The sequence below is a fragment of the Lissotriton vulgaris genome, chromosome 1_1 (genome assembly GCF_964263255.1).
Source record: "Lissotriton vulgaris chromosome 1_1, aLisVul1.2, whole genome shotgun sequence".
NCBI lineage: Eukaryota > Metazoa > Chordata > Amphibia > Caudata > Salamandridae > Lissotriton > Lissotriton vulgaris.
This window is the reverse complement of record NC_141685.1, coordinates 235,130,119-235,149,269: the sequence shown is the minus strand read 5'-3', so window position 1 is coordinate 235,149,269 and position 19,151 is coordinate 235,130,119. Positions and strand designations below refer to the sequence as shown.

General features: G+C 40.4%; 3 non-coding genes across 3 annotated transcripts; all 3 read left to right on the top strand.

Annotated features, from left to right (window-relative positions):
- TRNAK-CUU (transfer RNA lysine (anticodon CUU)) lies at nucleotides 1-73 on the top strand. The gene has a single exon. It is a non-coding gene; the product is annotated as a tRNA-Lys (tRNA).
- A 330-nt stretch (nucleotides 74-403) lies between these two features.
- TRNAA-AGC (transfer RNA alanine (anticodon AGC)) lies at nucleotides 404-476 on the top strand. Its single transcript has one exon. It is a non-coding gene; the product is annotated as a tRNA-Ala (tRNA).
- A 10,152-nt stretch (nucleotides 477-10,628) lies between these two features.
- Nucleotides 10,629-10,701, top strand: TRNAK-CUU (transfer RNA lysine (anticodon CUU)). Its single transcript has one exon. It is a non-coding gene; the product is annotated as a tRNA-Lys (tRNA).
- Nucleotides 10,702-19,151: the final 8,450 nt, after the last annotated feature.

Here is a 19,151-nt window from a genome sequence, read left to right as displayed (position 1 = left end):
GCCCGGCTAGCTCAGTCGGTAGAGCATGAGACTCTTAATCTCAGGGTCGTGGGTTCGAGTCCCACGTTGGGCGAAAATGAGTAATTTTTGCTGGACTCTCATAATCTGGTGATTATTCTTGCATTAGACATGCAATAACTATCAAAAATGGTATCTCCCTTGGTTTCTCATTGGTGGGAAATTTAACTTCAAGATTAGGTAGAGTATGAGTCGAGATGAACACACCACAATATCACTCATAATCGAGTAGTAAACAGGCCAACCTGAACTGTAAAATATCCCATAAGTGGAGGTAAGGCATAAGTTAGGAGTGAACTGAACACTGTTATGGGCAATTGGACTTCAAATAAAGTGTGGAAGGCAGTGAGGTTACTTTTTTCATGTTATGCAGATTAAACACAAAGGGGAATTAGCTCAAATGGTAGAGCGCTCGCTTAGCATGCGAGAGGTAGCGGGATCGATGCCCGCATTCTCCATTATAAAATTTGCATACATTTTATTTTTAACTTGTCATTGCCCATGGTCATTGCAGAGTAAGAACAGAAAAATCACAGATGGCTTTCAAATATGGTCTCATTATAACAACTAAAGTGGTTTAATCAAAAGGGTTCAGGTATTCTTTAGCATGTGAGAGGAATTTGAATTCTTATGCAATCTCAAAATGAAGTTCTCACAACTTCCATTTTCATTTTCTCTTATTTTTTTTGACACTCTGTCCTCTGAAGGATGTATAAATCTGGCTTTCCTTGCAAAACAAGAGTAGAGGAATATCCAGGATTTGATTTTTTTCACAAAAAGGGATTGGTCTGCATACTGTCTTAAGGAGGGAGCCCGGCTAGCTCAGGCGGTAGAGCATGAGACTCTTAATCTCAGGGTCGTGGGTTCGAGCCCCACGTTGGGCGAAAACGAGTAATTTTTGCCTGAATATTGCATTGACTCTCATAATATGGAGATTAATCTTGCATTAGACCTGCAATAACTCCCAAAAATTGTCCAGGAATGGATTTCCTTCATAAAAAATGATTAGTCTGCATACCATCTTGAAGTGGGAGCCCGGCTAGCTCAGTCGGTAGAGCATGAGACTCTTAATCTCAGGGTCGTGGGTTCGAGCCCCACGTTGGGCGAAAATGAGTAATTTTTGCTGGACTCTCATAATCTGGTGATTATTCTTGCATTAGACATGCAATAACTATCAAAAATGGTATCTCCCTTGGTTTCTCATTGGTGGGAAATTTAACTTCAAGATTAGGTACGGTATGAGTCTAGATGAACACACCACAATATCACTCATATTCGAGTAGTAAACAGGCCAACCTGAACTGTAAAACATCCCATAAGTGGAGGTAAGGCATAAGTTAGGAGTGAACTGAACACTGTTATGGGCAATTGGACTGCAAATAAAGTGTGGAAGGCAGTGAGGTTACTCTTTTCATGTTATGCAGATTAAACACACAGGGGAATTAGCTCAAATGGTAGAGTGCTCGCTTAGCATGCGAGAGGTAGCGGGATCGATGCCCGCATTCTCCATTATAAAATTTGCATACATTTTATTTTTAACTTGTCATTGCCCATGGTCATTGCAGAGTAAGAACAGAAAAATCACAGATGGCTTTCAAATATGGTCTCATTATAACAACTAAAGTGGTTTAATCAAAAGGGTTCAGGTATTCATTAGCATGTGAGAGGAATTTGAATTCTTATGCAATCTCAAAATGAAGTTCTCACAACTTCCGTTTTCATTTTCTCTTATTTTTTTTTGACACTCTGTCCTCTGAAGGATGTATAAATCAGGCTTTCCTTGCAAAACAAGAGTAGAGGAATAGCCAGGATTTGATTTTCTTCACAAAAAGGGATTGGTCTGCATACTGTCTTAAGGAGGGAGCCCGGCTAGCTCAGTCGGTAGAGCATGAGACTCTTAATCTCAGGGTCGTGGGTTCGAGCCCCACGTTGGGCGAAAATGAGTAATTTTTGCCTGAATATTGCATTGACTCTCATAATATGGAGATTAATCTTGCATTAGACCTGCAATAACTCCCAAAAATTGTCCAGGAATGGATTTCCTTCATAAAAAATGATTAGTCTGCATACCATCTTGAAGTGGGAGCCCGGCTAGCTCAGTCGGTAGAGCATGAGACTCTTAATCTCAGGGTCGTGGGTTTGAGCCCCACGTTGGGCGAAAATGAGTAATTTTTGCTGGACTCTCATAATCTGGTGATTATTCTTGCATTAGACATGCAATAACTATCAAAAATGGTATCTCCCTTGGTTTCTCATTGGTGGGAAATTTAACTTCAAGATTAGGTAGGGTATGAGTCTAGATGAACACACCACAATATCACTCATATTCGAGTAGTAAACAGGCCAACCTGAACTGTAAAACATCCCATAAGTGGAGGTAAGGCATAAGTTAGGAGTGAACTGAACACTGTTATGGGCAATTGGACTGCAAATAAAGTGTGGAAGGCAGTGAGGTTACTTTTTTCATGTTATGCAGATTAAACACTCAGGGGAATTAGCTCAAATGGTAGAGCGCTCGCTTAGCATGCGAGAGGTAGCGGGGTTGATGCCCGCATTCTCCATTATAAAATTTGCATACATTTTATTTTTAACTTGTCATTGCCCATGGTCATTGCAGAGTAAGAACAGAAAAATCACAGATGGCTTTCAAATATGGTCTCATTATAACAACTAAAGTGGTTTAATCAAAAGGGTTCAGGTATTCTTTAGCATGTGAGAGGAATTTGAATTCTTATGCAATCTCAAAATGAAGTTCTCACAACTTCCGTTTTCATTTTCTCTTATTTTTTTTTGACACTCTGTCCTCTGAAGGATGTATAAATCAGGCTTTCCTTGCAAAACAAGAGTAGAGGAATATCCAGGATTTGATTTTCTTCACAAAAAGGGATTGGTCTGCATACTGTCTTAAGGAGGGAGCCCGGCTAGCTCAGTCGGTAGAGCATGAGACTCTTAATCTCAGGGTCGTGGGTTCGAGCCCCACGTTGGGCGAAAACGAGTAATTTTTGCCTGAATATTGCATTGACTCTCATAATATGGAGATTAATCTTGCATTAGACCTGCAATAACTCCCAAAAATTGTCCAGGAATGGATTTCCTTCATAAAAAATGATTAGTCTGCATACCATCTTGAAGTGGGAGCCCGGCTAGCTCAGTCGGTAGAGCATGAGACTCTTAATCTCAGGGTCGTGGGTTTGAGCCCCACGTTGGGCGAAAATGGGTAATTTTTGCTGGACTCTCATAATCTGGTGATTATTCTTGCATTAGACATGCAATAACTATCAAAAATGGTATCTCCCTTGGTTTCTCATTGGTGGGAAATTTAACTTCAAGATTAGGTAGGGTATGAGTCTAGATGAACACACCACAATATCACTCATATTCGAGTAGTAAACAGGCCAACCTGAACTGTAAAACATCCCATAAGTGGAGGTAAGGCATAAGTTAGGAGTGAACTGAACACTGTTATGGGCAATTGGACTGCAAATAAAGTGTGGAAGGCAGTGAGGTTACTTTTTTCATGTTATGCAGATTAAACACTCAGGGGAATTAGCTCAAATGGTAGAGCGCTCGCTTAGCATGCGAGAGGTAGCGGGGTTGATGCCCGCATTCTCCATTATAAAATTTGCATACATTTTATTTTTAACTTGTCATTGCCCATGGTCATTGCAGAGTAAGAACAGAAAAATCACAGATGGCTTTCAAATATGGTCTCATTATAACAACTAAAGTGGTTTAATCAAAAGGGTTCAGGTATTCTTTAGCATGTGAGAGGAATTTGAATTCTTATGCAATCTCAAAATGAAGTTCTCACAACTTCCGTTTTCATTTTCTCTTATTTTTTTTTGACACTCTGTCCTCTGAAGGATGTATAAATCAGGCTTTCCTTGCAAAACAAGAGTAGAGGAATATCCAGGATTTGATTTTCTTCACAAAAAGGGATTGGTCTGCATACTGTCTTAAGGAGGGAGCCCGGCTAGCTCAGTCGGTAGAGCATGAGACTCTTAATCTCAGGGTCGTGGGTTCGAGCCCCACGTTGGGCGAAAACGAGTAATTTTTGCCTGAATATTGCATTGACTCTCATAATATGGAGATTAATCTTGCATTAGACCTGCAATAACTCCCAAAAATTGTCCAGGAATGGATTTCCTTCATAAAAAATGATTAGTCTGCATACCATCTTGAAGTGGGAGCCTGGCTAGCTCAGTCGGTAGAGCATGAGACTCTTAATCTCAGGGTCGGGGGTTCGAGCCCCACGTTGGGCGAAAATGAGTAATTTTTGCTGGACTCTCATAATCTGGTGATTATTCTTGCATTAGACATGCAATAACTATCAAAAATGGTATCTCCCTTGGTTTCTCATTGGTGGGAAATTTAACTTCAAGATTAGGTAGGGTATGAGTCTAGATGAACACACCACAATATCACTCATATTCGAGTAGTAAACAGGCCAACCTGAACTGTAAAACATCCCATAAGTGGAGGTAAGGCATAAGTTAGGAGTGAACTGAACACTGTTATGGGCAATTGGACTGCAAATAAAGTGTGGAAGGCAGTGAGGTTACTTTTTTCATGTTATGCAGATTAAACACACAGGGGAATTAGCTCAAATGGTAGAGTGCTTGCTTAGCATGCGAGAGGTAGCTGGATCGATGCCCGCATTCTCCATTATAAAACAGAAAAATCACAGATGGCTTTCAAATATGGTCTCATTATAACAACTAAAGTGGTTTAATCAAAAGGGTTCAGGTATTCTTTAGCATGTGAGAGGAATTTGAATTCTTATGCAATCTCAAAATGAAGTTCTCACAACTTCCGTTTTCATTTTCTCTTATTTTTTTTTGACACTCTGTCCTCTGAAGGATGTATAAATCTGGCTTTCCTTGCAAAACAAGAGTAGAGGAATATCCAGGATTTGATTTTTTTCACAAAAAGGGATTGGTCTGCATACTGTCTTAAGGAGGGAGCCCGGCTAGCTCAGTCGGTAGAGCATGAGACTCTTAATCTCAGGGTCGTGGGTTCGAGCTCCACGTTGGGCGAAAACGAGTAATTTTTGCCTGAATATTGCATTGACTCTCATAATATGGAGATTAATCTTGCATTAGACCTGCAATAACTCCCAAAAATTGTCCAGGAATGGATTTGCTTCATAAAAAATGATTAGTCTGCATACCATCTTGAAGTGGGAGCCCGGCTAGCTCAGTCGGTAGAGCATGAGACTCTTAATCTCAGGGTCGTGGGTTCGAGCCCCACGTTGGGCGAAAACGAGTAATTTTTGCCTGAATATTGCATTGACTCTCATAATATGGAGATTAATCTTGCATTAGACCTGCAATAACTCCCAAAAATTGTCCAGGAATGGATTTCCTTCATAAAAAATGATTAGTCTGCATACCATCTTGAAGTGGGAGCCCGGCTAGCTCAGTCGGTAGAGCATGAGACTCTTAATCTCAGGGTCGTGGGTTCGAGCCCCACGTTGGGCGAAAATGAGTAATTTTTGCTGGACTCTCATAATCTGGTGATTATTCTTGCATTAGACATGCAATAACTATCAAAAATGGTATCTCCCTTGGTTTCTCATTGGTGGGAAATTTAACTTCAAGATTAGGTAGGGTATGAGTCTAGATGAACACACCACAATATCACTCATATTCGAGTAGTAAACAGGCCAACCTGAACTGTAAAACATCCCATAAGTGGAGGTAAGGCATAAGTTAGGAGTGAACTGAACACAGTTATGGGCAATTGGACTGCAAATAAAGTGTGGAAGGCAGTGAGGTTACTTTTTTCATGTTATGCAGATTAAACACTCAGGGGAATTAGCTCAAATGGTAGAGCGCTCGCTTAGCATGCGAGAGGTAGCGGGGTTGATGCCCGCATTCTCCATTATAAAATTTGCATACATTTTATTTTTAACTTGTCATTGCCCATGGTCATTGCAGAGTAAGAACAGAAAAATCACAGATGGCTTTCAAATATGGTCTCATTATAACAACTAAAGTGGTTTAATCAAAAGGGTTCAGGTATTCTTTAGCATGTGAGAGGAATTTGAATTCTTATGCAATCTCAAAATGAAGTTCTCACAACTTCCGTTTTCATTTTCTCTTATTTTTTTTTGACACTCTGTCCTCTGAAGGATGTATAAATCTGGCTTTCCTTGCAAAACAAGAGTAGAGGAATATCCAGGATTTGATTTTTTTCACAAAAAGGGATTGGTCTGCATACTGTCTTAAGGAGGGAGCCCGACTAGCTCAGTCGGTAGAGCATGAGACTCTTAATCTCAGGGTCGTGGGTTCGAGCCCCACGTTGGGCGAAATCGAGTAATTTTTGCCTGAATATTGCATTGACTCCCATAATATGGAGATTAATCTTGCATTAGACCTGCAATAACTCCCAAAAATTGTCCAGGAATGGATTTCCTTCATAAAAAATGATTAGTCTGCATACCATCTTGAAGTGGGAGCCCGGCTAGCTCAGTCGGTAGAGCATGAGACTCTTAATCTCAGGGTCGTGGGTTTGAGCCCCACGTTGGGCGAAAATGAGTAATTTTTGCTGGACTCTCATAATCTGGTGATTATTCTTGCATTAGACATGCAATAACTATCAAAAATGGTATCTCCCTTGGTTTCTCATTGGTGGGAAATTTAACTTCAAGATTAGGTAGGGTATGAGTCTAGATGAACACACCACAATATCACTCATATTCGAGTAGTAAACAGGCCAACCTGAACTGTAAAACATCCCATAAGTGGAGGTAAGGCATAAGTTAGGAGTGAACTGAACACTGTTATGGGCAATTGGACTGCAAATAAAGTGTGGAAGGCAGTGAGGTTACTTTTTTCATGTTATGCAGATTAAACACTCAGGGGAATTAGCTCAAATGGTAGAGCGCTCGCTTAGCATGCGAGAGGTAGCGGGGTTGATGCCCGCATTCTCCATTATAAAATTTGCATACATTTTATTTTTAACTTGTCATTGCCCATGTTCATTGCAGAGTAAGAACAGAAAAATCCCAGATGGCTTTCAAATATGGTCTCATTATAACAACTAAAGTGGTTTAATCAAAAAGGTTCAGGTATTCTTTAGCATGTGAGAGGAATTTGAATTCTTATGCAATCTCAAAATGAAGTTCTCACAACTTCCGTTTTCATTTTCTCTTATTTTTTCTTGACACTCTGTCCTCTGAAGGATGTATAAATCAGGTTTTCCTTGCAAAACAAGAGTAGAGGAATATCCAGGATTTGATTTTCTTCACAAAAAGGGATTGGTCTGCATACTGTCTTAAGGAGGGAGCCCGGCTAGCTCAGTCGGTAGAGCATGAGACTCTTAATCTCAGGGTCGTGGGTTCGAGCCCCACGTTGGGCGAAAACGAGTAATTTTTGCCTGAATATTGCATTGACTCTCATAATATGGAGATTAATCTTGCATTAGACCTGCAATAACTCCCAAAAATTGTCCAGGAATGGATTTCCTTCATAAGAAATGATTAGTCTGCATACCATCTTGAAGTGGGAGCCCGGCTAGCTCAGTCGGTAGAGCATGAGACTCTTAATCTCAGGGTCGTGGGTTCGAGCCCCACGTTGGGCGAAAATGAGTAATTTTTGCTGGACTCTCATAATCTGGCGATTATTCTTGCATTAGACATGCAATAACTATCAAAAATGGTATCTCCCTTGGTTTCTCATTGGTGGGAAATTTAACTTCAAGATTAGGTAGGGTATGAGTCTAGATGAACACACCACAATATCACTCATATTCGAGTAGTAAACAGGCCAACCTGAACTGTAAAACATCCCATAAGTGGAGGTAAGGCATAAGTTAGGAGTGAACTGAACACTGTTATGGGCAATTGGACTGCAAATAAAGTGTGGAAGGCAGTGAGGTTACTTTTTTCATGTTATGCAGATTAAACACACAGGGGAATTAGCTCAAATGGTAGAGTGCTCGCTTAGCATGCGAGAGGTAGCGGGATCGATGCCCGCATTCTCCATTATAAAACAGAAAAATCACAGATGGCTTTCAAATATGGTCTCATTATAACAACTAAAGTGGTTTAATCAAAAGGGTTCAGGTATTCTTTAGCATGTGAGAGGAATTTGAATTCTTATGCAATCTCAAAATGAAGTTCTCACAACTTCCGTTTTCATTTTCTCTTATTTTTTTTGACACTCTGTCCTCTGAAGGATGTATAAATCTGGCTTTCCTTGCAAAACAAGAGTAGAGGAATATCCAGGATTTGATTTTTTTCACAAAAAGGGATTGGTCTGCATACTGTCTTAAGGAGGGAGCCCGGCTAGCTCAGTCGGTAGAGCATGAGACTCTTAATCTCAGGGTCGTGGGTTCGAGCCCCACGTTGGGCGAAAACGAGTAATTTTTGCCTGAATATTGCATTGACTCTCATAATATGGAGATTAATCTTGCATTAGACCTGCAATAACTCCCAAAAATTGTCCAGGAATGGATTTCCTTCATAAAAAATGATTAGTCTGCATACCATCTTGAAGTGGGAGCCCGGCTAGCTCAGTCGGTAGAGCATGAGACTCTTAATCTCAGGGTCGTGGGTTCGAGCCCCACGTTGGGCGAAAACGAGTAATTTTTGCCTGAATATTGCATTGACTCTCATAATATGGAGATTAATCTTGCATTAGACCTGCAATAACTCCCAAAAATTGTCCAGGAATGGATTTCCTTCATAAAAAATGATTAGTCTGCATACCATCTTGAAGTGGGAGCCCGGCTAGCTCAGTCGGTAGAGCATGAGACTCTTAATCTCAGGGTCGTGGGTTTGAGCCCCACGTTGGGCGAAAATGAGTAATTTTTGCTGGACTCTCATAATCTGGTGATTATTCTTGCATTAGACATGCAATAACTATCAAAAATGGTATCTCCCTTGGTTTCTCATTGGTGGGAAATTTAACTTCAAGATTAGGTAGGGTATGAGTCTAGATGAACACACCACAATATCACTCATATTCGAGTAGTAAACAGGCCAACCTGAACTGTAAAACATCCCATAAGTGGAGGTAAGGCATAAGTTAGGAGTGAACTGAACACAGTTATGGGCAATTGGACTGCAAATAAAGTGTGGAAGGCAGTGAGGTTACTTTTTTCATGTTATGCAGATTAAACACTCAGGGGAATTAGCTCAAATGGTAGAGCGCTCGCTTAGCATGCGAGAGGTAGCGGGGTTGATGCCCGCATTCTCCATTATAAAATTTGCATACATTTTATTTTTAACTTGTCATTGCCCATGGTCATTGCAGAGTAAGAACAGAAAAATCACAGATGGCTTTCAAATATGGTCTCATTATAACAACTAAAGTGGTTTAATCAAAAGGGTTCAGGTATTCTTTAGCATGTGAGAGGAATTTGAATTCTTATGCAATCTCAAAATGAAGTTCTCACAACTTCCGTTTTCATTTTCTCTTATTTTTTTTTGACACTCTGTCCTCTGAAGGATGTATAAATCTGGCTTTCCTTGCAAAACAAGAGTAGAGGAATATCCAGGATTTGATTTTTTTCACAAAAAGGGATTGGTCTGCATACTGTCTTAAGGAGGGAGCCCGACTAGCTCAGTCGGTAGAGCATGAGACTCTTAATCTCAGGGTCGTGGGTTCGAGCCCCACGTTGGGCGAAATCGAGTAATTTTTGCCTGAATATTGCATTGACTCCCATAATATGGAGATTAATCTTGCATTAGACCTGCAATAACTCCCAAAAATTGTCCAGGAATGGATTTCCTTCATAAAAAATGATTAGTCTGCATACCATCTTGAAGTGGGAGCCCGGCTAGCTCAGTCGGTAGAGCATGAGACTCTTAATCTCAGGGTCGTGGGTTTGAGCCCCACGTTGGGCGAAAATGAGTAATTTTTGCTGGACTCTCATAATCTGGTGATTATTCTTGCATTAGACATGCAATAACTATCAAAAATGGTATCTCCCTTGGTTTCTCATTGGTGGGAAATTTAACTTCAAGATTAGGTAGGGTATGAGTCTAGATGAACACACCACAATATCACTCATATTCGAGTAGTAAACAGGCCAACCTGAACTGTAAAACATCCCATAAGTGGAGGTAAGGCATAAATTAGGAGTGAACTGAACACTGTTATGGGCAATTGGACTGCAAATAAAGTGTGGAAGGCAGTGAGGTTACTTTTTTCATGTTATGCAGATTAAACACTCAGGGGAATTAGCTCAAATGGTAGAGCGCTCGCTTAGCATGCGAGAGGTAGCGGGGTTGATGCCCGCATTCTCCATTATAAAATTTGCATACATTTTATTTTTAACTTGTCATTGCCCATGTTCATTGCAGAGTAAGAACAGAAAAATCCCAGATGGCTTTCAAATATGGTCTCATTATAACAACTAAAGTGGTTTAATCAAAAGGGTTCAGGTATTCTTTAGCATGTGAGAGGAATTTGAATTCTTATGCAATCTCAAAATGAAGTTCTCACAACTTCCGTTTTCATTTTCTCTTATTTTTTCTTGACACTCTGTCCTCTGAAGGATGTATAAATCAGGTTTTCCTTGCAAAACAAGAGTAGAGGAATATCCAGGATTTGATTTTCTTCACAAAAAGGGATTGGTCTGCATACTGTCTTAAGGAGGGAGCCCGGCTAGCTCAGTTGGTAGAGCATGAGACTCTTAATCTCAGGGTCGTGGGTTCGAGCCCCACGTTGGGCGAAAACGAGTAATTTTTGCCTGAATATTGCATTGACTCTCATAATATGGAGATTAATCTTGCATTAGACCTGCAATAACTCCCAAAAATTGTCCAGGAATGGATTTCCTTCATAAGAAATGATTAGTCTGCATACCATCTTGAAGTGGGAGCCCGGCTAGCTCAGTCGGTAGAGCATGAGACTCTTAATCTCAGGGTCGTGGGTTCGAGCCCCACGTTGGGCGAAAATGAGTAATTTTTGCTGGACTCTCATAATCTGGCGATTATTCTTGCATTAGACATGCAATAACTATCAAAAATTGTATCTCCCTTGGTTTCTCATTGGTGGGAAATTTAACTTCAAGATTAGGTAGGGTATGAGTCTAGATGAACACACCACAATATCACTCATATTCGAGTTGTAAACAGGCCAACCTGAACTGTAAAACATCCCATAAGTGGAGGTAAGGCATAAGTTAGGAGTGAACTGAACACTGTTATGGGCAATTGGACTGCAAATAAAGTGTGGAAGGCAGTGAGGTTACTTTTTTCATGTTATGCAGATTAAACACACAGGGGAATTAGCTCAAATGGTAGAGTGCTCGCTTAGCATGCGAGAGGTAGCGGGATCGATGCCCGCATTCTCCATTATAAAACAGAAAAATCACAGATGGCTTTCAAATATGGTCTCATTATAACAACTAAAGTGGTTTAATCAAAAGGGTTCAGGTATTCTTTAGCATGTGAGAGGAATTTGAATTCTTATGCAATCTCAAAATGAAGTTCTCACAACTTCCGTTTTCATTTTCTCTTATTTTTTTTGACACTCTGTCCTCTGAAGGATGTATAAATCTGGCTTTCCTTGCAAAACAAGAGTAGAGGAATATCCAGGATTTGATTTTTTTCACAAAAAGGGATTGGTCTGCATACTGTCTTAAGGAGGGAGCCCGGCTAGCTCAGTCGGTAGAGCATGAGACTCTTAATCTCAGGGTCGTGGGTTCGAGCCCCACGTTGGGCGAAAACGAGTAATTTTTGCCTGAATATTGCATTGACTCTCATAATATGGAGATTAATCTTGCATTAGACCTGCAATAACTCCCAAAAATTGTCCAGGAATGGATTTCCTTCATAAAAAATGATTAGTCTGCATACCATCTTGAAGTGGGAGCCCGGCTAGCTCAGTCGGTAGAGCATGAGACTCTTAATCTCAGGGTCGTGGGTTCGAGCCCCACGTTGGGCGAAAACGAGTAATTTTTGCCTGAATATTGCATTGACTCTCATAATATGGAGATTAATCTTGCATTAGACCTGCAATAACTCCCAAAAATTGTCCAGGAATGGATTTCCTTCATAAAAAATGATTAGTCTGCATACCATCTTGAAGTGGGAGCCCGGCTAGCTCAGTCGGTAGAGCATGAGACTCTTAATCTCAGGGTCGTGGGTTTGAGCCCCACGTTGGGCGAAAATGAGTAATTTTTGCTGGACTCTCATAATCTGGTGATTATTCTTGCATTAGACATGCAATAACTATCAAAAATGGTATCTCCCTTGGTTTCTCATTGGTGGGAAATTTAACTTCAAGATTAGGTAGGGTATGAGTCTAGATGAACACACCACAATATCACTCATATTCGAGTAGTAAACAGGCCAACCTGAACTGTAAAACATCCCATAAGTGGAGGTAAGGCATAAGTTAGGAGTGAACTGAACACTGTTATGGGCAATTGGACTGCAAATAAAGTGTGGAAGGCAGTGAGGTTACTTTTTTCATGTTATGCAGATTAAACACTCAGGGGAATTAGCCCAAATGGTAGAGCGCTCGCTTAGCATGCGAGAGGTAGCGGGGTTGATGCCCGCATTCTCCATTATAAAATTTGCATACATTTTATTTTTAACTTGTCATTGCCCATGGTCATTGCAGAGTAAGAACAGAAAAATCACAGATGGCTTTCAAATATGGTCTCATTATAACAACTAAAGTGGTTTAATCAAAAGGGTTCAGGTATTCTTTAGCATGTGAGAGGAATTTGAATTCTTATGCAATCTCAAAATGAAGTTCTCACAACTTCCGTTTTCATTTTCTCTTATTTTTTTTTTGACACTCTGTCCTCTGAAGGATGTATAAATCAGGCTTTCCTTGCAAAACAAGAGTAGAGGAATATCCAGGATTTGATTTTCTTCACAAAAAGGGATTGGTCTGCATACTGTCTTAAGGAGGGAGCCCGGCTAGCTCAGTCGGTAGAGCATGAGACTCTTAATCTCAGGGTCGTGGGTTCGAGCCCCACGTTGGGCGAAAACGAGTAATTTTTGCCTGAATATTGCATTGACTCTCATAATATGGAGATTAATCTTGCATTAGACCTGCAATAACTCCCCAAAATTGTCCAGGAATGGATTTCCTTCATAAAAAATGATTAGTCTGCATACCATCTTGAAGTGGGAGCCCGGCTAGCTCAGTCGGTAGAGCATGAGACTCTTAATCTCAGGGTCGTGGGTTCGAGCCCCACGTTGGGCGAAAATGAGTAATTTTTGCTGGACTCTCATAATCTGGCGATTATTCTTGCATTAGACATGCAATAACTATCAAAAATGGTATCTCCCTTGGTTTCTCATTGGTGGGAAATTTAACTTCAAGATTAGGTAGGGTATGAGTCTAGATGAACACACCACAATATCACTCATATTCGAGTAGTAAACAGGCCAACCTGAACTGTAAAACATCCCATAAGTGGAGGTAAGGCATAAGTTAGGAGTGAACTGAACACTGTTATGGGCAATTGGACTGCAAATAAAGTGTGGAAGGCAGTGAGGTTACTTTTTTCATGTTATGCAGATTAAACACACAGGGGAATTAGCTCAAATGGTAGAGTGCTCGCTTAGCATGCGAGAGGTAGCGGGATCGATGCCCGCATTCTCCATTATAAAACAGAAAAATCACAGATGGCTTTCAAATATGGTCTCATTATAACAACTAAAGTGGTTTAATCAAAAGGGTTCAGGTATTCTTTAGCATGTGAGAGGAATTTGAATTCTTATGCAATCTCAAAATGAAGTTCTCACAACTTCCGTTTTCATTTTCTCTTATTTTTTTTTGACACTCTGTCCTCTGAAGGATGTATAAATCTGGCTTTCCTTGCAAAACAAGAGTAGAGGAATATCCAGGATTTGATTTTTTTCACAAAAAGGGATTGGTCTGCATACTGTCTTAAGGAGGGAGCCCGGCTAGCTCAGTCGGTAGAGCATGAGACTCTTAATCTCAGGGTCGTGGGTTCGAGCCCCACGTTGGGCGAAAACAAGTAATTTTTGCCTGAATATTGCATTGACTCTCATAATATGGAGATTAATCTTGCATTAGACCTGCAATAACTCCCAAAAATTGTCCAGGAATGGATTTCCTTCATAAAAAATGATTAGTCTGCATACCATCTTGAAGTGGGAGCCCGGCTAGCTCAGTCGGTAGAGCATGAGACTCTTAATCTCAGGGTCGTGGGTTCGAGCCCCACGTTGGGCGAAAATGAGTAATTTTTGCTGGACTCTCATAATCTGGCGATTATTCTTGCATTAGACATGCAATAACTATCAAAAATGGTATCTCCCTTGGTTTCTCATTGGTGGGAAATTTAACTTCAAGATTAGGTAGGGTATGAGTCTAGATGAACACACCACAATATCACTCATATTCGAGTAGTAAACAGGCCAACCTGAACTGTAAAACATCCCATAAGTGGAGGTAAGGCATAAGTTAGGAGTGAACTGAACACTGTTATGGGCAATTGGACTGCAAATAAAGTGTGGAAGGCAGTGAGGTTACTTTTTTCATGTTATGCAGATTAAACACACAGGGGAATTAGCTCAAATGGTAGAGTGCTCGCTTAGCATGCGAGAGGTAGCGGGATCGATGCCCGCATTCTCCATTATAAAACAGAAAAATCACAGATGGCTTTCAAATATGGTCTCATTATAACAACTAAAGTGGTTTAATCAAAAGGGTTCAGGTATTCTTTAGCATGTGAGAGGAATTTGAATTCTTATGCAATCTCAAAATGAAGTTCTCACAACTTCCGTTTTCATTTTCTCTTATTTTTTTTTGACACTCTGTCCTCTGAAGGATGTATAAATCTGGCTTTCCTTGCAAAACAAGAGTAGAGGAATATCCAGGATTTGATTTTTTTCACAAAAAGGGATTGGTCTGCATACTGTCTTAAGGAGGGAGCCCGGCTAGCTCAGTCGGTAGAGCATGAGACTCTTAATCTCAGGGTTGTGGGTTCGAGCTCCACGTTGGGCGAAAACGAGTAATTTTTGCCTGAATATTGCATTGACTCTCATAATATGGAGATTATTCTTGCATTAGACCTGCAATAACTCCCAAAAATTGTCCAGGAATGGATTTTCTTCATAAAAAATGATTAGTCTGCATACCATCTTGAAGTGGGAGCCCGGCTAGCTCAGTCGGTAGAGCATGAGACTCTTAATCTCAGGGTCGTGGGTTCGAGCCCCACGTTGGGCGAAAATGAGTAATTTTTGCTGGACTCTCATAATCTGGTGATTATTCTTGCATTAGACATGCAATAACTATCAAAAATGGTATCTCCCTTGGTTTCTCATTGGTGGGAAATTTAACTTCAAGATTAGGTAGGGTATGAGTCCAGATGAACACACCACAATATCACTCATATTCGAGTAGTAAACAGGCCAACCTGAACTGTAAAACATCCCATAAGTGGAGGTAAGGCATAAGTTAGGAGTGAACTGAACACTGTTATGGGCAATTGGACTGCAAATAAAGTGTGGAAGGCAGTGAGGTTACTTTTTTCATGTTATGCAGATTAAACACACAGGGGAATTAGCTCAAATGGTAGAGTGCTCGCTTAGCATGCGAGAGGTAGCGGGATCGATGCCCGCATTCTCCATTATAAAACAGAAAAATCACAGATGGCTTTCAAATATGGTCTCATTATAACAACTAAAGTGGTTTAATCAAAAGGGTTCAGGTATTCTTTAGCATGTGAGAGGAATTTGAATTCTTATGCAATCTCAAAATGAAGTTCTCACAACTTCCGTTTTCATTTTCTCTTATTTTTTTTGACACTCTGTCCTCTGAAGGATGTATAAATCTGGCTTTCCTTGCAAAACAAGAGTAGAGGAATATCCAGGATTTGATTTTTTTCACAAAAAGGGATTGGTCTGCATACTGTCTTAAGGAGGGAGCCCGGCTAGCTCAGTCGGTAGAGCATGAGACTCTTAATCTCAGGGTCGTGGGTTCGAGCCCCACGTTGGGCGAAAACGAGTAATTTTTGCCTGAATATTGCATTGACTCTCATAATATGGAGATTAATCTTGCATTAGACCTGCAATAACTCCCAAAAATTGTCCAGGAATGGATTTCCTTCATAAAAAATGATTAGTCTGCATACCATCTTGAAGTGGGAGCCCGGCTAGCTCAGTCGGTAGAGCATGAGACTCTTAATCTCAGGGTCGTGGGTTCGAGCCCCACGTTGGGCGAAAACGAGTAATTTTTGCCTGAATATTGCATTGACTCTCATAATATGGAGATTAATCTTGCATTAGACCTGCAATAACTCCCAAAAATTGTCCAGGAATGGATTTCCTTCATAAAAATGATTAGTCTGCATACCATCTTGAAGTGGGAGCCCGGCTAGCTCAGTCGGTAGAGCATGAGACTCTTAATCTCAGGGTCGTGGGTTCGAGCCCCATGTTGGGCGAAAATGAGTAATTTTTGCTGGACTCTCATAATCTGGTGATTATTCTTGCATTAGACATGCAATAACTATCAAAAATGGTATCTCCCTTGGTTTCTCATTGGTGGGAAATTTAACTTCAAGATTAGGTAGGGTATGAGTCTAGATGAACACACCACAATATCACTCATATTCGAGTAGTAAACAGGCCAACCTGAACTGTAAAACATCCCATAAGTGGAGGTAAGGCATAAGTTAGGAGTGAACTGAACACTGTTATGGGCAATTGGACTGCAAATAAAGTGTGGAAGGCAGTGAGGTTACTTTTTTCATGTTATGCAGATTAAACACACAGGGAAAGTAGCTCAAATGGTAGAGTGCTCGCTTAGCATGCGAGAGGTAGCGGGATCGATGCCCGCATTCTCCATTATAAAATTTGCATACATTTTATTTTTAACTTGTCATTGCCCATGGTCATTGCAGAGTAAGAACAGAAAAATCACAGATGGCTTTCAAATATGGTCTCAATATAACAACTAAAGTGGTTTAATCAAAAGGGTTCAGGTATTCTTTAGCATGTGAGAGGAATTTGAATTCTTATGCAATCTCAAAATGAAGTTCTCACAACTTCCATTTTCATTTTCTCTTATTTTTTTTGACACTCTGTCCTCTGAAGGATTTATAAATCTGGCTTTCCTTGCAAAACAAGAGTAGAGGAATATCCAGGATTTGATTTTTTTCACAAAAAGGGATTGGTCTGCATACTGTCTTAAGGAGGGAGCCCGGCTAGCTCAGTCGGTAGAGCATGAGACTCTTAATCTCAGGGTCGTGGGTTCGAGCCCCACGTTGGGCGAAAACGAGTAATTTTTGCCTGAATATTGCATTGACTCTCATAATATGGAGATTAATCTTGCATTAGACCTGCAATAACTCCCAAAAATTGTCCAGGAATGGATTTCCTTCATAAAAAATGATTAGTCTGCATACCATCTTGAAGTGGGAGCCCGGCTAGCTCAGTCGGTAGAGCATGAGACTCTTAATCTCAGGGTCGTGGGTTCGAGCCCCACGTTGGGCGAAAATGAGTAATTTTTGCTGGACTCTCATAATCTGGTGATTATTCTTGCATTAGACATGCAATAACTATCAAAAATGGTATCTCCCTTGGTTTCTCATTGGTGGGAAATTTAACTTCAAGATTAGGTAGAGTATGAGTCTAGATGAACACACCACAATATCACTCATAATCGAGTAGTAAACAGGCCAACCTGAACTGTAAAACATCCCATAAGTGGAGGTAAGGCATAAGTTAGGAGTGAACTGAACACTGTTATGGGCAATTGGACTTCAAATAAAGTGTGGAAGGCAGTGAGGTTACTTTTTTCATGTTATGCAGATTAAACACACAGGGGAATTAGCTCAAATGGTAGAGTGCTCGCTTAGCATGCGAGAGGTAGCGGGATCGATGCCCGCATTCTCCATTATAAAACAGAAAAATCACAGATGGCTTTCAAATATGGTCTCATTATAACAACTAAAGTGGTTTAATCAAAAGGGTTCAGGTATTCTTTAGCATGTGAGAGGAATTTGAATTCTTATGCAATCTCAAAATGAAGTTCTCACAACTTCCGTTTTCATTTTCTCTTATTTTTTTTTGACACTCTGTCCTCTGAAGGATGTATAAATCTGGCTTTCCTTGCAAAACAAGAGTAGAGGAATATCCAGGATTTGATTTTTTTCACAAAAAGGGATTGGTCTGCATACTGTCTTAAGGAGGGAGCCCGGCTAGCTCAGTCGGTAGAGCATGAGACTCTTAATCTCAGGGTCGTGGGTTCGAGCCCCACGTTGGGCGAAAACAAGTAATTTTTGCCTGAATATTGCATTGACTCTCATAATATGGAGATTAATCTTGCATTAGACCTGCAATAACTCCCAAAAATTGTCCAGGAATGGATTTCCTTCATAAAAAATGATTAGTCTGCATACCATCTTGAAGTGGGAGCCCGGCTAGCTCAGTCGGTAGAGCATGAGACTCTTAATCTCAGGGTCGTGGGTTCGAGCCCCACGTTGGGCGAAAATGAGTAATTTTTGCTGGACTCTCATAATCTGGCGATTATTCTTGCATTAGACATGCAATAACTATCAAAAATGGTATCTCCCTTGGTTTCTCATTGGTGGGAAATTTAACTTCAAGATTAGGTAGGGTATGAGTCTAGATGAACACACCACAATATCACTCATATTCGAGTAGTAAACAGGCCAACCTGAACTGTAAAACATCCCATAAGTGGAGGTAAGGCATAAGTTAGGAGTGAACTGAACACTGTTATGGGCAATTGGACTGCAAATAAAGTGTGGAAGGCAGTGAGGTTACTTTTTTCATGTTATGCAGATTAAACACACAGGGGAATTAGCTCAAATGGTAGAGTGCTCGCTTAGCATGCGAGAGGTAGCGGGATCGATGCCCGCATTCTCCATTATAAAACAGAAAAATCACAGATGGCTTTCAAATATGGTCTCATTATAACAACTAAAGTGGTTTAATCAAAAGGGTTCAGGTATTCTTTAGCATGTGAGAGGAATTTGAATTCTTATGCAATCTCAAAATGAAGTTCTCACAACTTCCGTTTTCATTTTCTCTTATTTTTTTTTGACACTCTGTCCTCTGAAGGATGTATAAATCTGGCTTTCCTTGCAAAACAAGAGTAGAGGAATATCCAGGATTTGATTTTTTTCACAAAAAGGGATTGGTCTGCATACTGTCTTAAGGAGGGAGC